The sequence below is a fragment of the Alnus glutinosa genome, chromosome 8 (genome assembly GCF_958979055.1).
Source record: "Alnus glutinosa chromosome 8, dhAlnGlut1.1, whole genome shotgun sequence".
In the NCBI taxonomy this organism is placed as follows: Eukaryota; Viridiplantae; Streptophyta; class Magnoliopsida; order Fagales; family Betulaceae; genus Alnus; species Alnus glutinosa.
In genome coordinates this window covers 9,197,146-9,214,114 of record NC_084893.1, presented here as the reverse complement: position 1 = coordinate 9,214,114, position 16,969 = coordinate 9,197,146, and the positions used below count along the sequence as shown (strand labels likewise).

At 35.8% G+C, this 16,969-nt stretch overlaps 1 pseudogene; it reads left to right on the top strand.

Moving 5' to 3' along the window:
* The first annotated feature begins 1,136 nt into the window (after positions 1–1,136).
* On the top strand, positions 1,137–6,332 carry LOC133874996 (RHOMBOID-like protein 12, mitochondrial; annotated as a pseudogene).
* Positions 6,333–16,969: the final 10,637 nt, after the last annotated feature.

The window sequence follows — 16,969 nt, the reverse complement described above, 5'->3', positions numbered from 1 at the left end:
GTTCCGTTAAATTCTAACCAACACTTAAATCCTTGCAATTTACTTTTTTGTTTTTTCTTTGGGTAATCCAAATTCCAATTACTCTATGAGACAATGACCATTTATGGTTGATAATAGTGAATTGTGTAACAAGTTAAATCTTAATTTATTTAAACTTGCATATAATAATAACTGCATTATTTAATTTTGCATATAGATTAAATAATAATTCAAAATGCCAATTACCTAGTATGCAGATAGTAGATAATAACCGCAATAATCGCACGGATGCGAATACCTAAAAGTGGCAACCACATCTTCATCGGCATTTTTACTCCTATATATATTACGTATGTATGTATATTAATATAAATAGGTATATTAGGTAGGAAGTAATAAATATGCTATATGGGTTACTTGAATGTATGTATACAAATGAGCTAACGAGTGAGTGAGCTGAGCTTATATGATTAGTGTTCATAATCATTTATAAAGTTGAGCTGAATTTATGTGAATATATCATGTTTAATGATTGAGTATATTTTTGTGTGCACAGTTGTCTCATTTATTAAAATAAACCAAGACCGAGTCAATTCGTTTAACAACCCTACATATAAATGAGAAGGGAAAAAAAAAAAAAAAAAAAAATCCCACCTTATCATATAACCGAAATAAGATTTTCTCTATTTCAAATGAAATGAAAATTAATCATTTCATGGTTTATATTAGATTTCAAATTTAATGATTTGCATGTGCCACCGCCACATAATGAATATGTTGTTATAATATTTAAAATTTTTAAATAACGTAGTACCATGTACATGTTAAATACAGAAAAATAAAATCTACAATATAAAATGATTTCTCTCCATATAATGACGTAAAAAATACATAAATATACTAATGAGCTTTAAAGAAATCGATAAGTTTGGGTTTATGTATACTAATTATATGGTTCCTCTACTTTTAATCGTAAGCAGAAAAGCAATGAAAGACCTACCCTTTTGGGGACCAAAACGAGTCACTTTTGCTGTTCACACTAAACTCACCGCTTCGTCCCCAAGTTCTGCATGAGGTCCTTTCTTTGATTCAAGTCCCCACGTCGTATAAGAAAAGAATTCTTCAAAAATAAATCCTATAAGCAAAAGCAATTCAAACCAAAAAATGCTAAGGCTCTTTTCTGTCAAAGTTGCCTCAAACATCCCCATGAAACTCTCAAAGTCAAACACCTCCACTTCCTTTACTCTCCTCCATTCTCACCCTTATAAACCACTCTCTTCTATAACCAAACCCAATACCCAAATTCAAAATCAACTTCTCAACTCTTTTTGCTCTCACACATTTCACCACCAGTCTCATTCATGGCACAGTTTTTCATGGAAAATTATTTGCGGGTTTCTGTCAAACCCGGTCATTGCAAAGTAGTTCTTGCTGGATTCAGCAAATACCCTCTTGAGGTTTTCAAGGAAGAGCCTTTTAGATAACAGAGTTCGGTTTCTTAGAGCTCAACTTCACCGGCAGAGCTTTCGGTTCAACCCAAGTTTTGATTCTCATAGGCGTGGCTGGTAATGCGTTTGTTTTGTACGTGCTAATGGGCCTGTTTGTTTGCTGAGACATTGAAAGAAAGTGGAAGAGGAATTGTAATTTCTTTTCTTGAATGTTCTTTTGTTCTCTCTGCAGTTAGTATAATGTTTGCCTTGCCGGGAAGTGAAGATCCTCATACTCATTTGTGAATCAGAAATTTAGACTACCTTTGTTGAACCTTTTTGTTTTCAGCAATTTCCTTTTTTAGTCTCTGGTATCATAGGATCTCTCAGTTTTGTGGCTATTCTTTGTTAATAAGGGAGAAAATTAATAATGGTTAACTTATCTATTTCTACCCATTCGAAGTCCCTAAATTGAGATAGGAAATGTAAACCATTGCGAGGAACAAATTAGTTGCCTTGTAATACTCGGACAATTTATGTCTTGCTGCACATTAACTGCATAAAAAATGGATGGGTTTCATTATTATAATCTTTTGCTGGAAAGGCATACTTCTGCTCTTATATAACTTCTTCTATGTCAACAAGTTATCTTCTCCTGTCTGCAGGAGATCATCTTTCCGAGGACTAACAACTGATGGTGTGGTTTACGGCTTGATTATGGCTAACGTTGCTGTTTAATTTTATGTTATGGCGGGTTGCAGATCCAAAATTTATGAGGAATAACTTCATGGTGAGTCCGATTTTAAACCATGTGTACTAAATTATGCCAGGTTTAGATTTTGTTTCCTATACTCTTACTTGGTGGGGTGGTGCTCTGTCTCTGGATTGGTCTGTGCCATAAGCATACAGAGGGAATTCCTAGTAAAATTCTAGATCCATTGGAAATGACCATCCTTCGATCTAAGGATTGTTCTATTTAATTTGATATCTTCCTAAACTCATGACTTATTGATGTTTTCTGAACAGATCTCACTAGACAATTTTAGAAGTACTGGACGATTTCACACATTGATTACTTCCGCATTCAGTCACATCGATGTTGGGCATACTGTTTCTAACATGATCGGGCTTTACTTCTTCGGAAAGAATGTAATATAATTGCCTTTGTATCTCTTGTATGATTAGACTTGTCTTTGTTTTACTTTTTCTTTCTTTCTTTTTTGTGTTCTTTTGTATATGCGTTGTGCCATTGGGATTGCAATGTCCTTCTTCTATAACCCAAAATGACAAAAATACCCTTCATAAGATAAAAAATAATAAATAAATAAATAAAATAAAAATGACGTACCTTTTTTTATGAATTTTTTTTATCTCATTAAGAGTATTTTTGTCATTTTGAGCCACAAAAGGAGGCATTGCAACCCAATGGTAGATTGGGGAGACATTACAAAAATTGAAACATTGGGGGACATTGCAAAAATGATGGTAGTTAGCCAGTTAGGGGGGTGGTAAATGTAGTTTTCCCTTTAATTTTTTTTTTTTTTTTTTAATTTAATAGAAACTAATATGCCTTTAGATGAAAATAATGAACTATATTTAAATTTTCCATATGAAGTTAAGATTCAGAAGCTACGGATGATCAGCCATTTAATTCTAAAAAAGTGAAGCCACCAAATTGCTTGGAAAAACAAAAAGGGAATCTTACCTTTGCCAAAGAGTTGGATGGTTTTGACAATCATCCCAGGTTTCATTCATCATATAATCGTTGCTTAATTCTGACCATATATAGCTTAGCATTTGTTTTCTGACGAACAAAGGAAATTTTATCAAAGAAGAGAGATAACTCCTAACACATAGGCGGTATACAATGCCTTGAAGCTTTATATATAAGTGTACATATAAATTTAAATACTAAATACAATGGAAATTGAATCCATTGTGTTTCTAGTAGCATTGAAATGTGCTTGTTGTGATCAGGGATTTTAAGATTTCAATAAAAACCAATAATAATATCTTTGGAATGTCTAAGTTTCCCTATAGGCAATGGAGAAACCTAATCAGACTATCACTACCATATCCTATGTTGATAGTTCATAGTTTTTTTTTTTTTCACATTCAAGAGTGCTCTCTTTTTTACCAAGATAGGCTTAGTTGAGGGATACTAAACTAGTTTAATTATAAAAATCAAATTACATTTTTCATTTCTTCTTCTTCTTCTTCTTTTTTTCTTCCTGTCTCTTTTTCTAAAAATTTTGTAAACTTTAAACGTCTTAACTGCATCAATTTATTTGCTTTCCATTAGTATATTTCATCAATTTCTGTTCTGCTAATATTTCACATTTGGCAGATTGGAAGAGCTTTTGGACCTGAATTTTTGCTTTTGTTGTACCTAGCTGGGGCTCTTGGTGGTTCAATTTTTTACTTGGTGCACAAAGCCTTTATGGCCTCATCATCAAAGGTACACTGATAATATAGAATGTCCAGAATTTCAGTGGGAGATATTGATTTAAGACGTGATGAGGTGCTATAAAAAGAATGAACCAACATACTTCTCCCTGAGCACTAGTATGTCTAAATTTTATTTGATTAATGTTTTGCACTTATTCAAATATATTTTAACTTGGAAGTAAAATTTGTAAATGCCTTGTCCAATCGATTTATTTCTGGTATTTCTCATTTGTTGTGCCTTCTATTCTGGTCCTTAAATAACTTCCGTTGCTTATCAGAAAAGTGAAAAGGAAGAAAAAAAAAAATTGTTCTAGAGAGGTTGATTATATTACATGGTTGTGCTGCCAATGGCCATTGGCAATTCCCATTTAAAGAAATGCGTGTCATTCATTTTATTGGAAATTAAATATTCAACCATCGACAATTTTGCTTGTGATAACATATGCATGGCAACTGCTTGACAAGATTGTTCATGTTACCAATGTGACTATATCTCGCAGTCTGTTTGCTGCAGGGCCAACAACTTTGGAACAAAGACCCGTCAAATACACCAGGATTGGTATGCTTTTTGCAACCTTTTTTCATACTGAGATCCTTACATTTTCTAATCAAAACTGGTCTCTGGACAGATGCTGATGCCTTGCAATGATTCGTTAATTATATCTGAATAAAATTCCATCTTGCGGGAAATGCTATCTGCTGGTGTCTTATACCAATTGTTCTACCTAGTTAAAGGCAGTTGGAATGAAACTTTTGCATATTTTTGGTAACATTCGAGTTCCCTTCGCTCCATGTGAGTTCCATGCCAAAAGTTTAGTTTGTTCCATCGACTCTAGTGAGTGAAACAAATGGATTGATTTTACTTTCACTTGGTTTATAAATTTTCTCTTATTATTTTGTAGTATATGAGGGTATTTTCTCTGAATAGATTTTAATAAGTAATAAATAATCTAATCCCTCATTTATATATATTCATGTGAAAAATCACTTCTTTATTACTCTAATTATAGGAGTTCTCCTTGTCTTTAGAAATGGAGTTTTTCATAAGTTGGACCATTTTCGCATTGAAAATATAAGTCGATGCATGGGAATCATGATAATAGTATTGGAGAAAATGATCGCTTTATATGGACATGTACCTACTCTTCACCATATCATTATTTACATGTATTGCCTTGTGAGAAAACGTCCCAATGCTCTGATTTTCTAGAAAATGGTGAAGGAATGTAGATAGTTCCTAAATTTCGTATGGAGCATTTGTTGAAACATGAAATTCATCTGACTATTGAGTCTGCTTGTGTTGTTTAGGGGGCAAGTGGAGCTGTGAATGCTATTATGTTGCTTGATATATTTCTCTTTCCAAAATCTACCATCTATTTCGTCTATTATTTCTCTATCATACCAGTCCCTGCCATCTTACTGGTAAGCTCACTTTTAGGTTATGTCAATATGATTGTGTGAGGCTAATTCTGAACATCCTTACAAAAAAGCCTTTTGGTTAATTATCATTCAGGGGATCTTTCTAATTGGAAAAGATATCTTGAGGATGATAGAGGTATGTTGGATTTCTTCTTGTAGGCTGTTACTTTCTTTTCACCAACCATTTTCCTGGACACGACTCATTCTTTAGTAGTTTCTATGGATTCAAGCAGGTTAAGAGTACTGTCATGATTATATGGTGGTAGAACTGTAATAATCAATACATGCTTGCTGGATGACATACAAGTTCAGTTAACTTTCAAATACTACGGTGACCTGTGGATATGCCATCTTTTTTTTTCTCTTTTTTTGGGTTGCTAAGCAAATCTTAGGATATGGCATTCAATAAATATAAGGGTGGTCAAAGATGAGTTCTCATAGAATCATCACTTAATGGGTTTTCTTATCTGACAGCACAGTTGACCTTTTCTATAGAGTATATAAAAACTGTTAACATGTTAGAGTAAACTACTGTCTTAGGAAAGGAATAATAGAAGGTTTTGTTTAACATATTGAAGTTATAATGAAATGAGAGTATGTTAGAGTTGTCGTGTGCTGTATAGTCGTCTCGGTGACGAAATTATATTGGAAGTTTAAATTTCTTACAGCCCCTACTGCAGGACATCAGACCAGATCATTGTGAATGTAACCATATCTAATTGCTGTTATTTTATTATTGCAGGGAGATAGCCAAATCTCAGGATCAGCACACTTGGGAGGTGCTGCAGTTGCGGCCATAGCCTGGGCACGAATTCGGAAAGGACGCTTCTAAATCTTTCAGAAATTCTGCAAACTCCTGATTGAGTATTGTATTTATTGCCATTGTAGTAGTTTTTTTCTTCTCTCTCATGTTAAATTCCTAATCTTCTATCTGTTGCAAAGTTGTATCAACAGCTTTTATCTTTTCGTTTGGTAGGTTAGAACTGCTGAAAATGGATTCATTTTTCCTTCTTATTGTTCAAAAGAAATATTAAGAAAATAACATGTTTAGCAGCACTTCCGGGCTTCACTACTTTTTATTTTTTTTTATTTTTTTTATTTTAAGTTTAATTACAATTATGTGATTGAGTTTTGCTTATTGGATTCAATTGTTTGTGGCATGTGATGCAATCAAATAGTAAAAGAACAAAGGAAAACGGATATGGGCTTCTACGAGGGAGCCGTAACTTCCAAAACACCAAAAGATGTTCTAAGTTTGATAATAATTCAGCATGATTTTTATTCATTTGGGTTTACACTTAAATAAAAGACGGTTAGGTCATAAGACATAACCATTAGATCTAGCCGTCGTTACATCATGCAGAAAAACTAACTAAAAAAGAACAAACTAATAGAAATCTATTCCTTATTAGCTAGAACATTTAGGGAAAGAAAATATGGAGATACTACTACTTATTCACTATTGGCTTGGGGGCTACGTTACTACCACGTAAGCCCTAAGATTCTGACCGTATCTTCTCTCTCTCTCCTAACAACTTCCCTGTCCTCAAGGAAGAACTTAGGAAATTGAACCTTGATCATGTCTTCTTCTTTCCACGTACTTAGCTTCTGCCAGTGAAAGGCTTTGCCAATGGATCAACAATTCTGGTTTCTTGTTCTTAATCTGAATCTCCAATATTGCTTTTGATGTGGGAGTTATTCTGCCGTCTTCTAGCATTTCCAAAAGATGCGGGTAGGCAACATGCTTGCTGCTAAGGTACCTTTTAAGCAAGCTAATGTGAATGGCTAGATGGATGCGGTGATTGTGGCTGCGTGGTGGGGGCAACTCCCTGGTTTTTGCAAAAATCATGTCATTCCCTTCCAACATTTGCTCCATCCCTTCTTCCTTCTCCTTCCTATTCTATTTCAACACCCCATTGATGTTTTCACCTCCTTCTGGAAAGAGAGACATTGAAAATTTAAATGACTTCTAATTTAACCATGTGTGTGCGCAACGTGTAACAAAATAACTGAAATGCGGAATTTAAATAACTCAATTATTTTGTTAAGGAAGTGAAAACTCAATTAAGAGAAAAACTACTCCGGAGCAACCAAGCCTAAGAAATCCACTATCAGAAGACAAAGCTAGTACATAGACAGTAACACTCGCATACCCGATGCAGTGATCGTATCTAGCACTCTGACACGTAAACACTTCCCAACCAAGTTTTCTACTTGAAGGGGTCTTCTATGGTTTCATTTACCTTAGGGCTCCTCCCTAAGATAGACTTCAATAACGAGCACATCAACAGCACACAACGACAACGGCTTGAGAGCTAGCAGATCTTCACAATTTCTCCCTAAAATATACTCTCTAAGCTATGAAGAATTCAATACTAAATTCTATTAATTGTACATGCCTAGAGGCCTCTATGTATAGGCTAAGAAGACCTAAATCGAGTCTGCCTTTGATTTCTCTATGCGGCGTCCAGATGTAAGTTGAGGCCGTTCGGACAGACAACTATGCAACCGGCTTTCCATAACACACTTCACGTAATACCATATCAAGCCCGCGTCCGGATGGTGTTGCCCTAACTTCCGAACGGTTGCACTTCTGCTGCACATAATCTTCATAATAAGGACTGGCGTCCAGACGGTATTACCCTGACATCCTGACGGTTGTAATTCTTTTCCACATCTTGCCTTATCAAGGATAGCGTCCGGAAGGTGTTGCCCTGTCTTCCGGACGGATACAGCTGTCTTCCCGTATTTGTGTCTGAGAAGGAAATTCTATTTCTTGTCGAACACTGATGAGCATCCGGACGAGTTGCTGAGACGTCCGGACGGATGCAACCTTGAACTATTCGAAACTTCTGGACACTGATGGGCGTTTGGACGGATGTTGCTGACTAATGAGCGTCCAGACGCTGTACTGGGCCGTCCGGACGGAAATAAAGGATCAGACTTTTCTGAGTTGGAATTTACACAGAATCTTCCTTGAACATTGAAAAAGCCTTCTTGCAGCTTGTGACACTGGAACTTGTCATAATAAGGCTATTCCTATCTTAGAGAAATAAACTCTAAATACTTTGAAGATTCTGGAATATACGACATCTTTATGAAAACAGCAACATTACATGATAGTGATTTTGTCAACAGAATGCAGCCAATTAAAAACTAACAAACTCCCCATTTAGCCATTCTGGGACAAAAATCACTTGACTGGTTAAAAATACATTCCCGGTCCAAAACTAAAGATACTCCCCCTTTTTGTTTCAGAAGGACAAAGGGTAAACAAAGTATAGAAAAACTACAATTATAAAATACTCCCTCTAGACGTCTCAATAGGACAAGGGTAAACAGAGTATATAATATCCCAAAATTACAGTTCCAAAGTCCAAACACAGGAAAAAGAAAACTGTAAAAAGCCCAAACATTCAGAAGTTTGTAAAACAACTGATAGAGGGATGAACAAAAATTCTCAAAGCACCAAATCCTGCTGATCCACTAAACCAAGTGACGGAGAGAAATCCGTTCATTAATCTGGATTTGTGCCACATCAGCTTCTAGCTCTTGAAGCCGAAAATCCATAGACTGAAAACCTTCAGTCTCTTGAGTCTGCAAAGCCTGAAACTGATCATCCGCAGATTGAAATCTTCTAGTCAACTAGTCTGCAAGACTGGTGCAAATCTGAAGAATGATGCTACGGAAGGCTCTGCATGAGTTGGAGAAAAGCTCATCTAAATCCTGAAACTTTTGGATTTTGAACATATAACATCAACAATAGTTTGTTTTCCAAAGAATCCACATGTCTGACACTTTGCTGGGAGCCGCTGGATGACATATTCTTGAAAAAAATTAAATAGAAATATATCCGAAAATAACACCACCAAAAAAGAGTAGATCCTGTTAGTTCCAAAAAAAAAGTGGTATTATGACGGCTGTCAATTTAATGCCCAAAAAATACAAAAGCAAATATTGCAATCCAAATTGCACAAATATATAAATATCAACCCAACACATAGACAGAATAGGATTTTAATGCACAATATCTCAAGAAAATATTTCAATATTTTGAAAAGCACAAAAACTTAAAAGAACAAAGAAAGACACGGAGAATATCATGGAATGAGAACAGATGTGCAAAGAATGTTAAAATCTCGAGAGAAATCCGCGAGATAAACACACAACATGACATGATAAATCAATAAAAATGCAATGGTGTGTGGCTGGCTGAGAAAGAAAGCGGCGGAAAATACCTGTAAGGATTGCGTCCTGACATGTTACCAACTCGTCCGGCGGTCCACTGCCAAATTAGCAATCGGCTGGACATCTTGCGTCCGGACTGTAAGCCAAGTTCGTCCAAATGCTTCACACTAAAAAGCTGAAACTCAGGAAAATTTGCAGAAAAATAATTTTTCCTAAATTTAGCTTCAGAACACGCATGTATAAATAACTGATAAAACAGTCAAATAGCAATTCAAAAATATGCAAAGATATAATTGAGAGTCAAGTAATCAATCAGCATAAATTTCCATGCAAATAGAAATTTTAAATAGTTTTATTCAACTCATGTTATGCATGTGTATGTGTGTGTGAAAGCTTTCTCAATAAGGTATGATATTCGCTGATATGATTTAAAACAACTGAATTTTCTAAACAATAGAGAAAATCATTGTTAGATCAGTCGAAAGTCAAACCTTATTTTACTAGGGCCTAGCCACCCTCATCTGATACACTCCCCCTAAGATGCAGCACTTTTCTTTTACTTAGTCCTTTAGTGACAGTCTATTTCCATAATGATTTGGTCACTGACTGTTTCTATAAGGACAAGTTTAAGAATAGATTTACAACACAATAAGCAGTGGATCTTTTTATTTATCTAAAATTACTCAAATTTAAATGCTTTTTATCACTTGGTGCTGTAACCTAGAGAGAATGTTAGAAATTTATGGGCTCTAGGTTCAACTAGCGAGTTGGTCAATTTGACCCTCTTAGCAAAAAAAAAAAAAATCTCTCTTTCAACAGAATTTCTAGAAGCTAAAAACCAAAGAGTAAAAAAATGTACCTCAGGGGAGCTTTGGATAGTGCACAATTTTTCATCGCATGAGAAAAGCAACTATCTATCATTAAGATGCAACAGGAAAACTTAGCAGATATCAGGCAAAAACTCTCAAATTATATATAAGCATATTTAATCAATTCACAATAAACTGAGATATCAGGCGAAAATACATACAATATCTGAAAAGCTATCAAAAGAAAATATATATATAAATTCTGCACCTTTCCCCCCAATTTTTTTTTTAATGTTGAAAAAAAATAGACAAAAAAAAACAAAAATATGCTAGATGAAAATAAACACAAAAACACCTCCTAGCATGTATGGTAAGAGCAAACCTGACCTTAGGGAGAGAGGTTTGGAAATACCAAGATAGAAAAACACCAGTCTGATGTGCTTTTCTGTCATCCCCAAAAAGTACCTGCAAAAATTTCTCAAGACAACAAAAGAAAACATGGGGAATAGAATAGATGGTTCCTCAACTAGAATGCAAAGCATGAATAAGATAAAACATAATTGACAAAGCTATGCAAACATACCTGACATGCACTAGGATTTAGGAACCAAAATCCTAGGCATGGTGGGACCTCACTAACTAGGTGAGTCAACTCCCTCTCAAGGGGTAAATGGTCTCATCCTTCTTTACCCATACCTTCTCTACCTGTGAGGCAGGGAAGTAAGCCATGTCCAAATTGATCAGTCTGACCAAGACACTATTCATCATGTTGGCAAGCCCTTCATCGGTCTGAATTTCCTTAGGCTTGTGAGGCTTCTCTCTGAAGTATTCGGCCTTGGAGTAGCCATTCTTGTCATTGTGACGGCATGAGGGAGAACTCCTTTGAAGGTATTGTCGCTTTTGCCGATAAGCATGATAAGGCTTGGAAGGTTTAAAGTTAGACTTACCTGTCTTTGCCTCTTGCTTCTTGATCTGAGGCTTCTGATGCTGGATCTGATGACAGTGTGGCCTAATGTGTCCTGTGACACCACAGTGATGGCAGGTAGGCTGTCTTTGTTTGCTGATATGCTTCTTGACATGATCTGCAATTTGGGGATTAGCATTCTTACACAAAACAAAGTTCTTACTTTTTTGAGATAAATGTCTCCTATGGGATGGGACATATTTATCAAAAGAAGTATTCTCAATTTTGCCATTTTTAGAAGCAACCTGCTTAGTCAAAGGCCTGTGGAATTTCAACAAATAACAATTTAGTCTAATATAACAAACATTCCCACACTTACGACAAGTAGGAACAAACTTACCTTATGTTCCTAATTCCTTGGAGTTAAGCTTCACACAGTTATTTAAGCAACAATTTTCAACATTATCTAAACAAGCTATATCTATTATCACAGGCTTAATAACAATAGAATCTACTTCAGAATCAAAAGCATGTGAAATAGAAGCACTCAAATCATCAATATTTAAGTTAGGCTTGTTAGAAATATCTGTATGAATACAAAGCATACTTTTTAAATTATCACTACAGAAATTTTTTCAAGATATCTTCAAATTCTTTTAATTTATTCTCAAGGGTATCAATAGTGTTAAACAACATGGTATTCTCAGATTTCAAAGAGTTAATCAAATCATGTGATTCAGACAATTTAATGATTAAATACTATTTTTCTTGCTTAACCTTTTTGAGCTCTTTATTAGAATTTTTAGAAATTTTACTCAGTTTAAGAAAATTCTCAAGGAGCTCATTATTAAAATTCTCTTCAAATAACATAGAAGAATTCATGATAAAAGAAGTCAAAAATATGGATCACACTCAGGAGATTAGTCCAAGAAGAGTGTACATGCTCTGATACCAATTGAAAATTTAAATGACTTCTAATTTAACTGTGTGTGTGTGCAACATGTAACAAAATAATGTAAATGCGGAATTTAAAGAGCACAATTATTTTGTTAACGAAGTGGAAACTCAATTAAGAGAAAAACCACTCTGGGGCAGCCAAACCCAAGAAATCTATTATTAGAAGACAAAGCTAGTACATAGACGGTAACACTCACATACTCGATGCAGCGATCGTATCTAGCACTTTGACACGTAACCCGATGTAAACGCCTCCCAACCATGTTTCCTACTTGAAGAGGTTTTCTATGAATTCCTTTACCTTAGGGCTCCTCCTTAAGATAGACTTCAATAACGAGCACAGCAACAATGCACAACGGCAACGGCAACGGCTTGAAAGCTAGCGGATCTTCACAATTTCTCCCTAAAATATACTCTCTAAGTTATGAAGAATTTAATACCGAATTCTATTAATTGTACATGCTTAGAGGCCTCTATTTATAAGCTAAGAAGACCTAAATCGAGTCTGTCTCTAATTTCTCTAGGTGGCATCCGGACGCAAATTGAGGCCGTCCGAATGGACAACTGTGCAACCGACTTTCCATAACGCGCTTCATGCAATACCATATCAGGGCCGCGTCCGAACGGTGTTGCCCTAGCGTCCGGACGGTTGCACTTCTGCTACACGTAATTTTCATAATAAGGACTGGCGTCCGGACGGTGTTACCCTAACGTCCGAACAGTTGCAATTCTTCTCCACGTCTTGCCTTATCAAGGATAGCGTCCAGACGGTGTTGGCCTGTCGTCCGGATGGATGCAGCTGTCTTCCCATATCTATGTCTAAGAAGGAAATACGATTTCTTGTCGAACACTGATGAGCGTCTGGACGCGTTGTTGAGACGTCCGGACAGTTGCAACCTTGAACTGTTCAAAACTTCTGGACACTAATGGGCGTCCAAACTGTATTTCCACGTCATCCAGACGGGGGTTGCTGACTGATGAGCGTTCGGACACTGTACTGGGCCGTATGGACCGAAACAAAGGATCCGACTTTTCTGAGTTGGAATTTGCATAGAATCTTCCTTGAACACTGAAATAGCATTCTTGCAGCTTGTGACACTGGAACTTGTCATGATAAGGCTCTTCCCATCTTAGGGAAATAAACTCTAAATACTTTGAAGATTCTAGAATATACGGCATCCCAGTGAAAACGGCAACATTACATGATAGTGATTTTGTCAACAGAATGCAGTTAATAAAAAATTAACAGACATGAACTCTCTTGAGCTGCCGATCCCATTCTTTATTCCATGTGTTACTATCGTCTCCATATTCAAACTGCATCTCCAGCATCTCAAAATCCCAGCGTATGGGCCCCAAAATTCGTAAACATTGAGGGCCTAGCACAACTTCATAACCTTCCAATTGCAGAATATTGAAGTCTATCGTAAAAATCCTGCCTTGCAACTCTATTGGAATTTGAACACATTTACCTAGACTGCATATCTTTTCCCCCAAGGCGATGACCACGTCCATTCCTCCCTCCTTTGCAGGTTGTAACTTTAACACGCGGGCAAGGGATAAACTCATGAAATTATGAGTGCTGCTCAAATCAATGAGTACTAGAAAAATTGATCGCCCAATCCTCCCATAAGTCTTTATGGTTTATGTTCAGTCCTTACCTGTAATTGCATGCAAGGAAATCTCTAGGTGTCCTCCTCCTCTTCATCTTGCATTATCTTGTCCCTATCTTCATCTTCTCTCAAGTAAGCTTCAATCATGAACAACTTCTTGCAATGATGCTTGGGACCAAACTTCTCATTGCACTTGAAACATAGACCATTCTCTTGCCTCTCCTTAAGTTCCTCCGGTGCCAACCTTTTGATGGGAAGAGGTGGCTGACCTGTGGTGCTCCGGGGGGTTAAAGTTGGTTTCTATGTCTCTAAAGGAACATTTTTTCCAAGAGCCATGTTACGGGCCTCATACACCCTTGCTAGGCTAATGGTTGAAGTGAAAGTAAGGGGTTGTCCAGCAGTGACGTCCGCCTTGATTTCCTCCTTTAGGTCGCTTACAAAACAATTAACTTGCTGATTCTGGGATAAAGTTCCTATCTTTGAAAGTAGGGACTCGAACTTGGCTTGGTAATCCCTTATACTTCCTTCTTGCTGCAATTTGGTTAACTCTTCAAGGGGATCATAGAACTGGGTAGGCCCAAGACAAGCAAATACTCCTTCTTTGAACTCTGGCCAGCATATCTTCCTCCCTTCATGTAGCAATATTTGGAACCAAAGTTGGGCTTCCCCTTCTAGATGGAAAGAAGCCAAAGCAGCCTTGTCCTCTTCGTTGGTTCCTTGGAACTTGAAAAATTGTTCAACCTTGCAAACCCAGCTAACTGGATCTTCTTCCCCATTGAACCAAGGGAAGTCAAGCTTGACATGACTGTGGCCGAAGGTGTGAGACCTTTCTCTCGCCTTGGAATCTTCTCCATCTCCAGCACGTTGTCTCCCTTGCGAATTCTCCCCATCTTCACGTCGGTTTCTGCCTTGGGTGGACAGCATCTCGAAGACTTCAGTAATTCAGGCCATGAGCTGCTAGTGTCCCTTGGTTATGGAGTGCACCAACTGCTCCAAGTTGTCCATATGTCCTTCCATGAGTTGCTGCTGGGTTCCCTGTGTGACTAAACGTGTAGCCGGCCTTGCTTCGACTAAAAAATCCTGGTAGGCCCTACTCTTGTTGCGGGAACAGCCTACAGTGACTATCTCAAATTATCTCAAATTTTTTTTTTTCTAGTTTCTTTTGAGGGAAACTGGGCCTCTAGGTTTAACAATTTCTTGTTAAATAGAGGAACTTGGCTCTGATACCACTTGATGCAATCAAATAGTAAAAAAACAAAGGAAAAGGGATATGGGCTACTTCACGGGAGCCGTAACCTCCAAGACACCAAAAGATGTTCTAGGTTTGATAATAACTCAGCATGATCTTTATTCATTAGGGTTTACACTTAAATAGAAGACGGCTAGGTCATAAGACATAGCCATTAGGTCTAGCTGTCGTTACATCATACAAGAAAACTAACTTGAAAAGAACAAACTAATGGAAATCTATTCCTTATTAGCTAGAACATTTAGGGAAAGAAAATATGGAGATACTACCCCTTATTCACTTCTGGCTTGGGAGGCTACGATATTGTCATGTAAGCCTTAAGATTCTGACAATATCAGCATGATTCCTGGATTGATCTGTTTTGGTATCATTGTAAGTAGAGCATTAGTTTTGGAAGGTAGTAAGATTCCCTCCATTAAAACTTCAAATAGGCCGTCTTTAGTTGTCATTTTTTTTTCCTTTTTATTTTTCCGATCCCTACTTGAAATTTTCAAAAAGAAAAAAAAAAAAAAAAAAAAAAAATCTTAGCCTTAATATTTAGAAAAAATTACTGAAAAATATAAAGTAATTTACAAAAAAGTCTCAACTTTCAATGACAATTAAAATACTTATTGATAGATTACACGACTTATTGAATTTATTAGTTTTACTTACTAAGCATGTTTGGGTGTTCGATTTTTTTTTAAATATAAATTTAACTATAATTTATTGTGCAAATTTCGAGGCAAAATAAAGTTGAAAAAGATATTTTGATGGTTTGACTTCTTGAGACAAAATTAGAAAAAGTAGAATAAAATCCGATTTGTTTTTGAAAAATTGTGAATACCAATGGAATTTGTTTTTGAAAAACAATGCACCCAAACATCCCATAGCACACACATTGGACTACCCAAAATAGCTAAAAGGTTATATTGGCTAACTAAGCACATTCCTTTTACCCCATCAAATCTTACTAGCTAAAATAGCTAAAAACTATTTTTCTCTATTCTGGTGAGCCATTTTTCTAATTCACCCCAGTAGCCTCGTCATTTTAACTATTCACTATCACTATTCTATTTAAATAATATTTTTTCAAATTTCTTTATTCTTTGTCTATTTAATCTTTTTGAATGCTTGTTTTTTCCTAACGGTCATATTTTTTAATATTTGTCTTATTCTAATGGTCATATTTTTAAAATTTTGTATTATATTCTATTATTCTTTACTATATTAAAAATTGTGAATACTGAAAAAATTTGTTTTTTAAAATTATGTTTGTATGGTTTAGAGAATCCAAAACAAAATTGAAAAAAGTTTGATAAAACTTGAGTAGAATTTAAATTTAAAAAACCCTACACAAACATGTTTTTAAAAAATAATCAAAAATAAAATATTACCTAAACATGTCCCTTCAATTCTACAAAACCTGTTGGAATATGTGAACAAGAAATTTGTACAACATTGGATGTCTAAAGTGTGTAAATATTGTAGTTTAAGAGGGGAAAAAAAATATATACATTTTTTTTTAGCCTAAAACATTGCAGAATGAAACAGAGCTATGCGTGACAAAAAAAAAAAAAAAAAAAAAAAAAAAAAAAAAAAAAAAAAGAGAGAGAAATGACCAAATTTTTATTATTTTTTAATGATTTAGTGAGTGAATAGTACTTATTATTGTTAATGAGTATTGTTCACTCACCAAGTTTTTTAGGTTATAGTAATGAGGCTGTTGTGAGTGATTTTGTGTATTTTCACCAAATCGTCTTACCAAAATAGCTTTTTAGCTTTTTATCCAAAAGCCTAATCCGAGAAATTAAATTTTAAGCAACTTCTTGCTTCACCTTCGCACTAATGGCATCTTGGAACATCACTCCATCGGATTTAATGGAAAAAAAAAAAAAAACATTAATGTCGGAGGTCTGCACTTCAATGTCAAAGAACTGAATGTCCTGGTTCAAAGCTTGGAGGTGAGCACAGAGGAGAGATCGAAAGGGAGGTTG